This window comes from Ascaphus truei, chromosome 4, assembly GCF_040206685.1.
Source record: "Ascaphus truei isolate aAscTru1 chromosome 4, aAscTru1.hap1, whole genome shotgun sequence".
NCBI classification, from domain to species: domain Eukaryota; kingdom Metazoa; phylum Chordata; class Amphibia; order Anura; family Ascaphidae; genus Ascaphus; species Ascaphus truei.
In genome coordinates, this window is record NC_134486.1 from 252,184,908 (window position 1) to 252,203,910 (window position 19,003).

Here is a 19,003-nt window from a genome sequence, read left to right on the forward strand (position 1 = left end):
CACAGACAGGTCCTAGCACACACACAGCTCCTAGCACACACACACAGCACAGACAGGTCCTAGCACACACACGCAAAGCACAGACAGTTCCTAGCACACACACAGCACAGACAGGTCCTAGCACACACACAGCACAGCACAGACAGTTCCTAGCGCACACACACACACACACACACACACAGCACAGACAGTTCCTAGCACACACACACAGCACAGGCAGTTCCTAGCACACACACACACACACACACACACACACACACACACACACACAGCACAGACAGTTCCTAGCACACACAAACAGCACAGACAGTTCCTAGCACACACACACAGCACAGACAGTTCATAGCACACACACAGACAACACATACATTTCCTAGCACACATACACACACAGCACAGACAGTTCCTAGCACACATACACACACAGCACAGACAGTTCCTAGCACGCACAGCACAGACAGTTCCTAGCACACACACACACACAGCACAGACAGTTCCTAGCACACACACACACACAGCACAGACAGTTCCTAGCACACTCACACAGCACAGACAGGTCCTAACACACACACACACAGTTCCTAGCACAGACAGGTCCTAACACACAGCACAGACAGGTCTTAGCACACACACACACACACACACAGGTCCTAGCACACACACACAGCACAGACAGGTCCTAGCACACGCACACACACACACACACAGCACAGACAGGTCTTAGCGCACACACACACACACAGCACAGACAGGTCCTAACACACACACAGTTCCTAGCACACACAGCACAGACCGTTCCTAGCGCACACACACACACACAGCACAGACAGGTCCTAGCACACGCACACACACACACACAGCACAGACAGGTCCTAGCACACACACACACACACACAGCACAGACAGTTCCTAGCACACACACACACACACACAGCACAGACAGTTCCTAGCGCACACACACACACACACACACAACACAGACAGTTCCTAGCACACACACAGCACAGACAGTTACTAGCACACACACACAGCACAGACAGTTCCTAGCACACACACAGCACAGACAGTTCCTAGCACACACACACACAGCACAGACAGTTACTAGCACACACACACAGCACAGACAGTTACTAGCACACACACAGCACAGACAGTTCCTAGCACACACACACACAGCACAGACAGTTACTAGCACACACACACAGCACAGACAGTTACTAGCACACACACAGCACAGACAGTTCCTAGCACACACACACACAGCACAGACAGGTCCTAGCACACACACACAAAGCACAGACAGTTCCTAGCACACACACACACACAAACAGCACAGACAGGTCCTAGCACACACAAACACACACAGCACAGACAGTTCCTAGCACACATACACAGCACAGACAGGTCCTAGCACACACACACAGCACAGACAGGTCCTAGCACACACACGCAAAGCACAGACAGTTCCTAGCACACACACAGCACAGACAGGTCCTAGCACACACACGGCACAGCACAGACAGTTCCTAGCGCACACACACACACACACACACACACACAGCACAGACAGTTCCTAGCACACACACACAGCACAGGCAGTTCCTAGCACACACACACACACACACACACACACACACACACACACACACACACACACACACACAGCACAGACAGTTCCTAGCACACACAAACAGCACAGACAGTTCCTAGCACACACACACAGCACAGACAGTTCCTAGCACACACACACACAACACATACAGTTCCTAGCACACATACACACACAGCACAGACAGTTCCTAGCACACATACACACACAGCACAGACAGTTCCTAGCACGCACAGCACAGACAGTTCCTAGCACACACACACACACAGCACAGACAGTTCCTAGCACACACACACACACAGCACAGACAGTTCCTAGCACACTCACACAGCACAGACAGGTCCTAACACACACACACACAGTTCCTAGCACAGACAGGTCCTAACACACAGCACAGACAGGTCTTAGCACACACACACACACACACACAGGTCCTAGCACACACACACAGCACAGACAGGTCCTAGCACACGCACACACACACACACACAGCACAGACAGGTCTTAGCGCACACACACACACACAGCACAGACAGGTCCTAACACACACACAGTTCCTAGCACACACAGCACAGACCGTTCCTAGCGCGCACACACACACACACACAGCACAGACAGGTCCTAGCACACGCACACACACACACACAGCACAGACAGGTCTTAGCGCACACACACACACACACACAGCACAGACAGGTCCTAACACACACACAGTTCCTAGCACACACAGCACAGACCGTTCCTAGCGCACACACACACACATAACACAGACAGTTCCTAGCACACACACAGCACAGACAGTTACTAGCACACACACACAGCACAGACAGTTCCTAGCACACACACAGCACAGACAGTTCCTAGCACACACACACACAGCACAGACAGTTACTAGCACACACACACAGCACAGACAGTTACTAGCACACACAGCACAGACAGTTACTAGCACACACAAAGCACAGACAGTTCCTAGCACACACACACACAGCACAGACAGTTACTAGCACACACACACAGCACAGACAGTTACTAGCACACACACAGCACAGACAGTTCCTAGCACACACACACACAGCACAGACAGGTCCTAGCACACACACACAAAGCACAGACAGTTCCTAGCGCACACACACACACACAAACAGCACAGACAGGTCCTAGCACAGACACAGCACAGACAGGTCCTAGCACAGACACAGCACAGACAGGTCCTACCACAGACAGGTCCTACCACAGACACAGCACAGACAGGTCCTGTCACACACACACACACAGCACAGACAGGTTCTGACACACACACACACACACACACACACACCACAGACAGGTTCTGTCTGTCACTCACACACACACACACACACACACACACACACAGCACAGACAGTTCCTAGCACACACACAGCACAGACAGGTCCTATCGCACACACACACACACAGCACAGACAGGTCCTGTCACACACACACACACACACACACACGTCCTAGCACAGACAGGTCCTGTCACACACAGCACAGACAGTTCCTCGCACACACACAGCACAGACAGGTCCTAACACACACACACACAGTTCCTAGCACAGACAGGTCCTAACACACAGCACAGACAGGTCTTAGCACACACACACACACACACACACACACACACACAGGTCCTAGCACACACACACAGCACAGACAGGTCCTAGCACACGCACACACACACACACAGCACAGACAGGTCTTAGCGCACACACACACACACAGCACAGACAGGTCCTAACACACACACAGTTCCTAGCACACACAGCACAGACCGTTCCTAGCGCACACACACACAGCACAGACAGTTACTAGCACACACACACAGCACAGACAGTTACTAGCACACACACAGCACAGACAGTTCCTAGCACACACACACACAGCACAGACAGTTACTAGCACACACACACACAGCACAGACAGGTCCTAGCACACACACACAAAGCACAGACAGTTCCTAGCGCACACACAAACACAGCACAGACAGTTCCTAGCACACATACACAGCACAGACAGGTCCTAGCACACACACAGCTCCTAGCACACACACACAGCACAGACAGGTCCTAGCACACACACGCAAAGCACAGACAGTTCCTAGCACACACACAGCACAGACAGGTCCTAGCACACACACAGCACAGCACAGACAGTTCCTAGCGCACACACACACACACACACACAGCACAGACAGTTCCTAGCACACACACACAGCACAGGCAGTTCCTAGCACACACACACACACACACACACACACACACACACACACACACACACACACACAGCACAGACAGTTCCTAGCACACACAAACAGCACAGACAGTTCCTAGCACACACACACAGCACAGACAGTTCATAGCACACACACAGACAACACATACATTTCCTAGCACACATACACACACAGCACAGACAGTTCCTAGCACACATACACACACAGCACAGACAGTTCCTAGCACGCACACACACACAGCACAGACAGTTCCTAGCACACACACACACACAGCACAGACAGTTCCTAGCACACTCACACAGCACAGACAGGTCCTAACACACACACACACAGTTCCTAGCACAGACAGGTCCTAACACACAGCACAGACAGGTCTTAGCACACACACACACACACACACACACACACACAGGTCCTAGCACACACACACAGCACAGACAGGTCCTAGCACACGCACACACACACACACACACACACAGCACAGACAGGTCTTAGCGCACACACACACACACAGCACAGACAGGTCCTAACACACACACAGTTCCTAGCACACACAGCACAGACCGTTCCTAGCGCACACACACACACACACAGCACAGACAGGTCCTAGCACACGCACACACACACACAGCACAGACAGGTCTTAGCGCACACACACACACACAGCACAGACAGGTCATAACACACACACAGTTCCTAGCACACACAGCACAGACCGTTCCTAGCGCACACACACACACACACACAACACAGACAGTTCCTAGCACACACACAGCACAGACAGTTACTAGCACACACACACAGCACAGACAGTTCCTAGCACACACACAGCACAGACAGTTCCTAGCACACACACACACACAGCACAGACAGTTACTAGCACACACACACAGCACAGACAGTTACTAGCACACACACACAGCACAGACAGTTACTAGCACACACACAGCACAGACAGTTCCTAGCACACACACACACAGCACAGACAGTTACTAGCACACACACACAGCACAGACAGTTACTAGCACACACACAGCACAGACAGTTCCTAGCACACACACACACAGCACAGACAGGTCCTAGCACACACACACAAAGCACAGACAGTTCCTAGCGCACACACACACACACACACACACACACACACAAACAGCACAGACAGGTCCTAGCACAGACACAGCACAGACAGGTCCTAGCACAGACACAGCACAGACAGGTCCTAGCACAGACAGGTCCTACCACAGACACAGCACAGACAGGTCCTGTCACACACACACACACACAGCACAGACAGGTTCTGACACACACACACACACCACAGACAGGTTCTGTCTGTCACTCACACACACACACACACATACAGCACAGACAGTTCCTAGCACACACAGGTCCTAGCACACACACAGCACAGACAGGTCCTATCGCACACACACACACAGCACAGACAGGTCCTGTCACACACACACACACACACACAGACACACACACACACACACACGTCCTAGCACAGACAGGTCCTGTCACACACAGCACAGACAGTTCCTCGCACACACACAGCACAGACAGGTCCTAACACACACACAAACAGTTCCTAGCACAGACAGGTCTTAGCACACACACACACACACACACACAGGTCCTAGCACACACACACAGCACAGACAGGTCCTAGCACACGCACACACACACACACACACAGCACAGACAGGTCTTAGCGCACACACACACACACAGCACAGACAGTTCCTCGCACACACACAGCACAGACAGGTCCTAACACACACACAAACAGTTCCTAGCACAGACAGGTCTTAGCACACACACACACACACACACACACACACAGGTCCTAGCACACACACACAGCACAGACAGGTCCTAGCACACGCACACACACACACACACACAGCACAGACAGGTCTTAGCGCACACACACACACACAGCACAGACAGGTCCTAACACACACACAGTTCCTAGCACACACAGCACAGACCGTTCCTAGCGCACACACACACACACAGCACAGACAGGTCCTAGCACACACACACACAGCACATACAGTTCCTAGCACACACACACACACACACAGCACAGACAGGTCCTAGCACACACACACACAGCACAGACAGGTCCTAGCACACACACACACACACACACACACACAGCACAGACAGTTCCTAGCACACACACACAGCACAGACAGTTCCTAGCGCACACACACACACACACACACACACACAACACAGACAGTTCCTAGCACACACACAGCACAGACAGTTACTAGCACACACACACAGCACAGACAGTTCCTAGCACACACACAGCACAGACAGTTCCTAGCACACACACACACAGCACAGACAGTTACTAGCACACACACACAGCACAGACACACACACACACACAGCACAGACACACACACACACACACACACCACAGACAGGTTCTGTCTGTCACTCACACACACACACACACACACAGCACAGACAGTTCCTAGCACACACAGGTCCTAGCACACACACAGCACAGACAGGTCCTATCGCACACACACACACACAGCACAGACAGGTCCTGTCACACACACACACACACACACACACACACGTCCTAGCACAGACAGGTCCTGTCACACACAGCACAGACAGTTCCTCGCACACACACAGCACAGACAGGTCCTAACACACACACACACAGTTCCTAGCACAGACAGGTCCTAACACACAGCACAGACAGGTCTTAGCACACACACACACACACACACACACACAGGTCCTAGCACACACACACAGCACAGACAGGTCCTAGCACACGCACACACACACACAGCACAGACAGGTCTTAGCGCACACACACACACACAGCACAGACAGGTCCTAACACACACACAGTTCCTAGCACACACAGCACAGACCGTTCCTAGCGCACACACACACAGCACAGACAGGTCCTAGCACACACACACACAGCACATACAGTTCCTAGCACACACACACACAGCACAGACAGGTCCTAGCACACACACACACACACAGCACAGACAGGTCCTAGCACACACACACACACACAGCACAGACAGTTCCTAGCACACACACACACACAGCACAGACAGTTCCTAGCGCACACACACACACACACACAACACAGACAGTTCCTAGCACACACACAGCACAGACAGTTACTAGCACACACACACAGCACAGACAGTTCCTAGCACACACACAGCACAGACAGTTCCTAGCACACACACACACAGCACAGACAGTTACTAGCACACACACACAGCACAGACAGTTACTAGCACACACACAGCACAGACAGTTCCTAGCACACACACACACAGCACAGACAGTTACTAGCACACACACACAGCACAGACAGTTACTAGCACACACACAGCACAGACAGTTCCTAGCACACACACACACAGCACAGACAGGTCCTAGCACACACACACAAAGCACAGACAGTTCCTAGCGCACACACACACACACAAACAGCACAGACAGGTCCTAGCACACACAAACACACACAGCACAGACAGTTCCTAGCACACATACACAGCACAGACAGGTCCTAGCACACACACACAGCACAGACAGGTCCTAGCACACACACGCAAAGCACAGACAGTTCCTAGCACACACACAGCACAGACAGGTCCTAGCACACACACAGCACAGACAGTTCCTAGCGCACACACACACACACACACACACACACACACAGCACAGACAGTTCCTAGCACACACACACAGCACAGGCAGTTCCTAGCACACACACACACACACACACACACACACACACACACACACACACACACACACACACAGCACAGACAGTTCCTAGCACACACAAACAGCACAGACAGTTCCTAGCACACACACACAGCACAGACAGTTCCTAGCACACACACACACAACACATACAGTTCCTAGCACACATACACACACAGCACAGACAGTTCCTAGCACACATACACACACAGCACAGACAGTTCCTAGCACGCACAGCACAGACAGTTCCTAGCACACACACACACACAGCACAGACAGTTCCTAGCACACACACACACACAGCACAGACAGTTCCTAGCACACTCACACAGCACAGACAGGTCCTAACACACACACACACAGTTCCTAGCACAGACAGGTCCTAACACACAGCACAGACAGGTCTTAGCACACACACACACACACACACACACACACACAGGTCCTAGCACACACACACAGCACAGACAGGTCCTAGCACACGCACACACACACACACACAGCACAGACAGGTCTTAGCGCACACACACACACACAGCACAGACAGGTCCTAACACACACACAGTTCCTAGCACACACAGCACAGACCGTTCCTAGCGCACACACACACACACACAGCACAGACAGGTCCTAGCACACGCACACACACACACACAGCACAGACAGGTCTTAGCGCACACACACACACACACACAGCACAGACAGGTCCTAACACACACACAGTTCCTAGCACACACAGCACAGACCGTTCCTAGCGCACACACACACACACACAACACAGACAGTTCCTAGCACACACACAGCACAGACAGTTACTAGCACACACACACAGCACAGACAGTTCCTAGCACACACACAGCACAGACAGTTCCTAGCACACACACACAGCACAGACAGTTACTAGCACACACACACAGCACAGACAGTTACTAGCACACACAGCACAGACAGTTACTAGCACACACACAGCACAGACAGTTCCTAGCACACACACACACAGCACAGACAGTTACTAGCACACACACACAGCACAGACAGTTACTAGCACACACACAGCACAGACAGTTCCTAGCACACACACACACAGCACAGACAGGTCCTAGCACACACACACAAAGCACAGACAGTTCCTAGCGCGCACACACACACACACACACACACACAAACAGCACAGACAGGTCCTAGCACAGACACAGCACAGACAGGTCCTAGCACAGACACAGCACAGACAGGTCCTAGCACAGACAGGTCCTACCACAGACACAGCACAGACAGGTCCTGTCACACACACACACACACAGCACAGACAGGTTCTGACACACACACACACACACACACACCACAGACAGGTTCTGTCTGTCACTCACACACACACACACACACACACACACAGCACAGACAGTTCCTAGCACACACACAGCACAGACAGGTCCTATCGCACACACACACACACACACAGCACAGACAGGTCCTGTCACACACACACACACACACACACACACGTCCTAGCACAGACAGGTCCTGTCACACACAGCACAGACAGTTCCTCGCACACACACAGCACAGACAGGTCCTAACACACACACACACAGTTCCTAGCACAGACAGGTCCTAACACACAGCACAGACAGGTCTTAGCACACACACACACACACACACACACACACACAGGTCCTAGCACACACACACAGCACAGACAGGTCCTAGCACACGCACACACACACACACAGCACAGACAGGTCTTAGCGCACACACACACACACAGCACAGACAGGTCCTAACACACACACAGTTCCTAGCACACACAGCACAGACCGTTCCTAGCGCACACACACACAGCACAGACAGTTACTAGCACACACACACAGCACAGACAGTTACTAGCACACACACAGCACAGACAGTTCCTAGCACACACACACACAGCACAGACAGTTACTAGCACACACACACACAGCACAGACAGGTCCTAGCACACACACACAAAGCACAGACAGTTCCTAGCGCACACACAAACACAGCACAGACAGTTCCTAGCACACATACACAGCACAGACAGGTCCTAGCACACACACAGCTCCTAGCACACACACACAGCACAGACAGGTCCTAGCACACACACGCAAAGCACAGACAGTTCCTAGCACACACACAGCACAGACAGGTCCTAGCACACACACAGCACAGCACAGACAGTTCCTAGCGCACACACACACACACACACACACACAGCACAGACAGTTCCTAGCACACACACACAGCACAGGCAGTTCCTAGCACACACACACACACACACACACACACACACACACACACACACAGCACAGACAGTTCCTAGCACACACAAACAGCACAGACAGTTCCTAGCACACACACACAGCACAGACAGTTCATAGCACACACACAGACAACACATACATTTCCTAGCACACATACACACACAGCACAGACAGTTCCTAGCACACATACACACACAGCACAGACAGTTCCTAGCACGCACAGCACAGACAGTTCCTAGCACACACACACACACAGCACAGACAGTTCCTAGCACACACACACACACAGCACAGACAGTTCCTAGCACACTCACACAGCACAGACAGGTCCTAACACACACACACACAGTTCCTAGCACAGACAGGTCCTAACACACAGCACAGACAGGTCTTAGCACACACACACACACACACACACACACAGGTCCTAGCACACACACACAGCACAGACAGGTCCTAGCACACGCACACACACACACACACAGCACAGACAGGTCTTAGCGCACACACACACACACAGCACAGACAGGTCCTAACACACACACAGTTCCTAGCACACACAGCACAGACCGTTCCTAGCGCACACACACACACACACACAGCACAGATAGGTCCTAGCACACGCACACACACACACAGCACAGACAGGTCTTAGCGCACACACACACACACAGCACAGACAGGTCATAACACACACACAGTTCCTAGCACACACAGCACAGACCGTTCCTAGCGCACACACACACACACACACAACACAGACAGTTCCTAGCACACACACAGCACAGACAGTTACTAGCACACACACACACAGCACAGACAGTTACTAGCACACACACACAGCACAGACAGTTACTAGCACACACACACAGCACAGACAGTTACTAGCACACACACAGCACAGACAGTTCCTAGCACACACACACACAGCACAGACAGTTACTAGCACACACACACAGCACAGACAGTTACTAGCACACACACACAGCACAGACAGTTACTAGCACACACACAGCACAGACAGTTCCTAGCACACACACACACAGCACAGACAGTTACTAGCACACACACACAGCACAGACAGTTACTAGCACACACACAGCACAGACAGTTCCTAGCACACACACACACAGCACAGACAGGTCCTAGCACACACACACAAAGCACAGACAGTTCCTAGCGCACACACACACACACACACACACACACAAACAGCACAGACAGGTCCTAGCACAGACACAGCACAGACAGGTCCTAGCACAGACACAGCACAGACAGGTCCTAGCACAGACAGGTCCTACCACAGACACAGCACAGACAGGTCCTGTCACACACACACACACACAGCACAGACAGGTTCTGACACACACACACACACCACAGACAGGTTCTGTCTGTCACTCACACACACACACACACACACACACATACAGCACAGACAGTTCCTAGCACACACAGGTCCTAGCACACACACAGCACAGACAGGTCCTATCGCACACACACACACACAGCACAGACAGGTCCTGTCACACACACACACACACACACAGACACACACACACACACACACGTCCTAGCACAGACAGGTCCTGTCACACACAGCACAGACAGTTCCTCGCACACACACAGCACAGACAGGTCCTAACACACACACACACAGTTCCTAGCACAGACAGGTCCTAACACACAGCACAGACAGGTCTTAGCACACACACACACACACACACACAGGTCCTAGCACACACACACAGCACAGACAGGTCCTAGCACACGCACACACACACACACAGCACAGACAGGTCTTAGCGCACACACACACACAGCACAGACAGGTCCTAACACACACACAGTTCCTAGCACACACAGCACAGACCGTTCCTAGTGCACACACACACACACACAGCACAGACAGGTCCTAGCACACACACAAACAGCACATACAGTTCCTAGCACACACACACACACAGCACAGACAGGTCCTAGCACACACACACACAGCACAGACAGGTCCTAGCACACACACACACACAGCACAGACAGTTCCTAGCACACACACACACACACAGCACAGACAGTTCCTAGCGCACACACACACACACACAACACAGACAGTTCCTAGCACACACACAGCACAGACAGTTACTAGCACACACACACAGCACAGACAGTTCCTAGCACACACACAGCACAGACAGTTCCTAGCACACACACACACACACACAGCACAGACAGTTACTAGCACACACACACAGCACAGACAGTTACTAGCACACACACACAGCACAGACAGTTACTAGCACACACACAGCACAGACAGTTCCTAGCACACACACACACAGCACAGACAGGTCCTAGCACACACACACAAAGCACAGACAGTTCCTAGCGCACACACACACACACACACAAACAGCACAGACAGGTCCTAGCACACACAAACACACACAGCACAGACAGTTCCTAGCACACATACACAGCACAGACAGGTCCTAGCACACACACAGCTCCTAGCACACACACACAGCACAGACAGGTCCTAGCACACACACGCAAAGCACAGACAGTTCCTAGCACACACACAGCACAGACAGGTCCTAGCACACACACAGCACAGCACAGACAGTTCCTAGCGCACACACACACACACACACACAGCACAGACAGTTCCTAGCACACACACACAGCACAGGCAGTTCCTAGCACACACACACACACACACACACACACACACACACACACACACACACACACACACACACACACAGCACAGACAGTTCCTAGCACACACACACAGCACAGACAGTTCCTAGCACACACACACAGCACAGACAGTTCCTAGCACACACACACACAGCACATACAGTTCCTAGCACACATACACACACAGCACAGACAGTTCCTAGCACACATACACACACAGCACAGACAGTTCCTAGCACACACAGCACAGACAGTTCCTAGCACACACACACAGCACAGACAGTTCCTAGCACACACACACACACAGCACAGACAGTTCCTAGCACACTCACACAGCACAGACAGGTCCTAGCAAACACACACACACAACACAGACAGTTCCTAGCACACACACACACACACACACACACACACACACACACACACACACACAGCACAGACAGTTCCTACACACTCACACAGCACAGACAGTTCCTAGCACACACACACACACAGCACAGACAGTTCCTAGCACACATACACAGCACAGACAGGTCCTAGCACACACACGCAAAGCACAGACAGTTCCTAGCACACACACACACACACACACACACACACACAGCAGAGACAGGTCCTAGCACACGCACACACAAGTCCTAGCACAGTTCTAGCAGTCCCTAACTAACACACACACACACACACTATGCAGTTCCAATATCAGTGCGACCTCACAAAGGCAAAGACAGAGCTCAAGCAGAACAAGGTACAGATTACTTTGAACGAGCACTGAAAGGGAGCAACTGCCTGCTATTTAAAGGTCAGAAGCAGCTCCTTCCAATGAGGGCCAGAGAGAGGCTGACTTCCTATCAGGAAGTGAGGAGCAGGAATTGCCAGGAAGCAAGATGGCCACTGTAGCTTCAGTGAAGGTGAGAGGTCACTTCCTGTCGGCAGCCATCTTAGGTATCCGGGCAGATCCCTTATAGTATCCCCCCTTCATAGTCGAACTCCAGGGCGACCAGATCCTGGTTTATCTGGATGTCCACAGTGGGGGAGGTCGGGGTGTATTTGGACGAGTACTTGGGGAAGGTTGAGGTGTACTCTGGGGAACTGGAGCTGACTGGGATTTATCTAGGGCAGGTCAGGAATTTTTGTGCGAGCTTGGACTGTAACTGGGAATAGTGGGGCAGTGGGTGGGGTAGGTCAGGGAGTAACTGGGACTGGTCGGGCTGTAACTGGGACCGATGGGGCGGGTTGGGGAGTTACTGGGACTAGTCGGCTATAACTGGTTGGGCTGTGACTTGGGTAGGTCGGGGAGTAATTGAGGGAGGTCGGAGAGTAACTGGGGGAGGTCAGGGAGTAACTGGGACTGGTCGGACTGTAACTGGGACTGGGGGGGCGGGTTGGGGAGTAACTGCGACTGGTCAAGCTGTAACTAGGACTGGTGGGGCTGTGGCTGGGAGACGTCAGGGAGTAACTGGCACTGGTTGGGCTGTAACCTGGGACTAGTGGGGATGTGGCTGGGGGATGTCAGAGAGGAGGTGGAGGTGGGCAACTTGGCCTGGGCTTTATGGACGCGTTTGAGGATGGTAATGGCGGACACAATCTTAAATGGAGGAAAGATGGGAACCTTATCCGTAGCGTCTATGTCGTCCATGGACAACTGGCAGGATAGGGCATCAGCCTTCACCTTCTTGGATCCTGGGCAATAGAAGACCCCAACAGGATGACGGGGTGGAAGGCATTTTCCATCGCAGGCAGAGGGTTATGAATGTGTAGCCAAGGAAGCCCAAGAATGGTTGGAGAATGGATAACATCCAGCTGAAGAACCTCGTGGTGCAAACCACCGACTGTGATTTTGAGCTGCGTCATCTCTTGCAAAAGGACCCCAGATCCCAATGGTCTACTATCAATAGAAGAGATACCCCAGGGCATGTCCTTTCTCTGGAGAGGAATATTGACTCGCTGAGCTAAGGCTTTATCCATGAACATACTGGTGGCTCCAGAATCCACGAAGGCCTTGGTAGTAACCGAATGTTTCTGCCAAGATAAACAGATGGGGATCATCAGGTGTAGGCAGATGGGGATATGGAGCATATGCCCTGAGGCAACTCCCCTGTTTGTGCTGGGCACTGGCCGACTCCCGATTTCTTAAGACAGGCCCGTACCATATGGCCTTTCTCGCCACAGTAGAGGCACAATCCCACGGAATGATGGTGCTGCTTCTCCCATTCAGAGAGACGCATATTGCCCAACTGCATGGGCTCTGCCGATTCTTTGGAGGCATCATTTGGAGGATCCTCAAGTGGTGGGACCAACGGAACAGACCGAACCCTGTGATAATGGCCCTGCTCCTCACGTCTCTCCCTCATCCGAAGATCGAGGAAAATGCAAAGGGTGAATAGGCCTTCTAGTTCAGTGGGAATGTCACTGTGCGTTAATTCACCCTTCAGTCTCTCCTCAATGCCTTGACGGAAAGCAGACATCAGGGCACCGTCGTTCCAAATCGGTCTCCGCTGCCAGGGTCCTAAACTCAATCGCATTTTGTTCCTCTGTAGGAGTGCAAATTCGGCAGAAGCCGCACAACCAAGAGAATCGAAGATCGTCAGGAAGGTCTGCATGAAGGCGCCGGAGTCATCCAACAGGGGGGAGCATTTTTCATAAAGGGGTCGGTGTCCGGTGGCTCGGCAGCGCTGGATCTCCCAGATCACGCCTGGATGCTGAGCTCATGCCGGGGCTGCTGGGAGAGCCTGTGGGAGATGGTGAGCGCACCCCCCCTCCCCCGACAGACCAATTCAAGTTGCACCCACTGCCCTGAGAATAGCTATGTGAGTATAGAAAGATTATATATATCAGTGAACACACAGTGTCATTCGAGGCTTGTTACTGGAGGAGAGCTAATAGGAGTTAAACATGAATGAAAGATGTCACATGAAAAGGATAAGAATGGTCGCTTCGTTCTCCTGACCAGTGGAAAAAGTACTATAGTTGCAAACAGCTCATTTTTACAACTGTTTTACAACCAAGATCTTATTTGAGTTTACACAATATTTAAGGGACTGTGAAAATCTTGACATTGGGAGTTGCCGTGTCCCTCTCATGCCCCTGTGTTTTCCATACTATATACCAGGGGTGTGCAATCGTTCCCCGCTGCGCCCCCCCTACCTGCTTCCTTCCCTGCTCGCGCCTCACCTCTCTTACCTTGTCTCCAGGTCTCCGGTGTCAAATTATGCCACGGGGTTACGCAATGTGACATCACATGACTCCGTGGCGTCAGATGACATGGTGTGGCGATGCGTCGCCGAAGACAAGGTAAGGATAGTTGCAGAGGCCTCACGTGATCCCCCGGCATTTAATTTAAATGCCTTTGGCAAGATCGCGGGGCCTCTGCAACCACCGCACCCCCCCTGAAAAATCTTGTGCCCCCCCAGTTTACGCCCCCCTGATCTATACTACAGTATAATACGCCAATAATTAATTTATAAACTGTAATAAGCACTACTTTGATGTATATGATATCTAGTGAAGATATCTGGAGGTGTCTGGCGCCACCTGCGCATGCGCAGAATCGACTGCCGCCACCTGCATATTCGCAGAAGTGTCCAGCACCGCCTACATATTACACAGAAGCAGCAAGAGCCACCTGCACATTACAAAGAAGCCACCTGCACACACTCATCAACTTGCACTTGTGCATAAAAAACAAAGAGCTGGGTGGGGCGGAAAGAGCAGAAACCCAAGGAGGTACTGGGATCTCTCTCTCGACAAAAGAAAAAGAAGTTTCACTTCACATGCTTGGCACACACACACTTTTTTTGCAAGCACTGCATGGACATCTAAAATCAAATACTTAATAAGAAACTTAAAATACCTTAAAATAATATTTACACCCTTTACATATAATCATATTGCTCAAGTAAGTTCCACCACAAACCTAAGAACATATTTTTGTGAATGACATGGCAAAGTTTATTTTAGAATATTTGTCACAGAATAATTGGGGATAAAAAACAAGCTCATTCTTTGCTGCTTCCACCCATGCATACACATATTGGAGCTGATTTGAGAAGTCATTATCATAACATCCAGTAGGTGGAGACAGACATTTGTTATCACTACGAAAGAAGGTAGATTTGATCTGAGGAGTTCAGATTTATCAGTGTAAAAATCACGTTATTTTAATTGTTATTGTTTTCACACTAAGGCAAACTTCTCACATTGTTAACTAAAGCAGACTTGTGAAATGTACTAAAGATAAGAACAAATTATATCTGTTTTACATAACAATTAAGCTTGCTGATCTAAATTGGTGTTTACATTTTTTTTATAAGTATAGTTTTGTTTCAGTACAAGACATAACTCAATTCAGAAAGGTGCAGTTCCTCCTGTATGTGTATTTTTTTAAATAGCCATTCACCATACTGTAGAACGGGGTACGTGTTTTCACCTCTCTTGTTGTTTCCCAACTCACTAAATTTGAAATTGTGTTATTTTTGTGTCTAACAATTAAGTGCAAAATATAGTGGCCCGTTCTCCCCTGGGTCCCCCTTCATCCCCTTACCTGCTGCAGGTGGCACACAGCAGCCCATAGGGCACCAGGATTCCCCTGTCAGGCAATAGATACATGTGGCGCTGAAGAGACCACACCAGTCGGAGCTGTGACATCAGAGGGTAAGGGTGTGTGTGAAGGGTGTCTGTAGGCCCCTGCACTAGGCCAGAGAACCCCTGTTAGGCCCCAGCTAGGCCCCGCCTCCCCTAAGCTTGTGGTTGCTGCAGGGACAGGCCCATTAGATAGGGACACTGCCCCTGTAGTGCCAAGTGTGAGGAACACAGACCAGACACAGCAGCGAACTGGCAATCCGGTGGTCTGAGACCAGATCACCCCTCAGATAAGAGACGTCCTTCATGGTGAGACCCTCCAGCTGGACACCACCCCACGTGGAGGCGGACTCATCGCTGACGACGACGGCGTGGGACCTGGTGGCCCATTTGTCTTCAGTTGGTGCTACCGGGTGTTGGAGCATCCGGCAGGTATCACACCTACACCTAGAACAAAGAAAGGAGCGCAGAGAAGGCAGGATGTCAAATAAATAGTTCACATTTATTTATACACAGTAACTTAAAAACTTAAAGTGAAGTTCAGCCACTTGATCGATCCAAATCCCCTCACACCACCGACATCAGCACCACAAGATCCGCAGAGTCTCCCCTGCTCCAACTAACCCGGATCACTACACGATTGTCAAACCGGAAGTAAACCAGGTGCTGACTACCACGAATAACCTGTTCCTCTCGATAGAGCTGCGTGCCTAGCTATAGCAGCGCTCACAGTTGCTTATCTTTGGGGAGCTCCAATTGCCGAACTTATCCCACAGACGCATAAACCATATAATTTGGTTTGTGGCGACTGTATGGTAACTCTCTATGCGTTTCACGCTTTCATACGCTTCTTCAGGAGGTATCCAAGCACACTGGGATGTGTCCCTTAAATAGGGTCTACACAAATTACCTCAGGTGCTTAAAGTGCATAATTTGGATAATTTCTCCTCCATATTAGGTGAATTCTAACAAACACACATACACCCAGGAATGACACATATATATAGGGTGACCATACGTCCCGGTTTAGCTGGGACAGTCCCGGTTTTTCATGTGCTGACCCGATATTTCATGCGCTGTCCCGGTTTCCAATTCTCAAATTGTCCCGGTTTTTATTTAGGGTCCCAGCTTTTGGGGCTGCGGGGAGCGTAGGATACTGGCTGCACTCCCAAGCGGGCGTAGGGGAGGTGGGGGCACAGAGATAGCAGGAGAATGCCGGCTGTGATTGGAGGATGTGGGGGGCGGAGTTTTGACGAGGTGCTGCAAGCCGAGCCTCCCCTTCCCTCAGCACTGCCCCCCTCCCTTCTCTCCTCCAGTAATGCCGGGTCCTCCCCTTCCTTAGGCTCCGCCCCTCTGTCCCTCCCTTTAGGCTCCACGGGCCTGTCAGTCTCTCATCTGCACTGGCTATCTATGCTGCTCCAGCAGCCCATCCACGGGCCCCAGGTAACCCACATGTCCCCTTATATCCCCTTCCAGGCACCTTACCTACCCCAAGGGGGGAGAGGCCTTATTGCTATGTGTGTTTGCAGACGTGGGCTTATTGTGTGTCTGTGTGTCACTGTGTGTATGTCACTGTCTGTGTGAGTGTGTGACATTGTCTGTGTGTGTGTGAGTCACTGTCTGTGTGTCTCTGTTTGTGTGTGTGTGTGTGAGCGTGCGTGCGTGCGTGCGTGCGTGTGTGTGTGTGTGTGTGTGTAACAGCCAAACGAAGAAGCGGTGCACTGAGGTAAGTAGAGAACCACACGCAGCTCTAACAAAAAACGACTAATTTATTGAAAAAAAGGGAACAAACATCATGAAGCTAGG

General features: G+C 51.2%; 1 protein-coding gene across 1 annotated transcript in view; it reads right to left on the reverse strand.

The window, feature by feature from the left end:
- ECHDC1 (ethylmalonyl-CoA decarboxylase 1) overlaps positions 1–17,564 on the reverse strand; it is a 52,091-nt gene extending 34,527 nt beyond the window's left edge. Inside the window, exon 1 of the mRNA XM_075597269.1 lies at positions 17,434–17,564. The gene's annotated coding sequence lies outside the window, so the exon portion shown is untranslated. The remainder of the gene's footprint in view (positions 1–17,433) is intronic.
- Between the last annotated feature and the right edge of the window lie 1,439 nt (positions 17,565–19,003).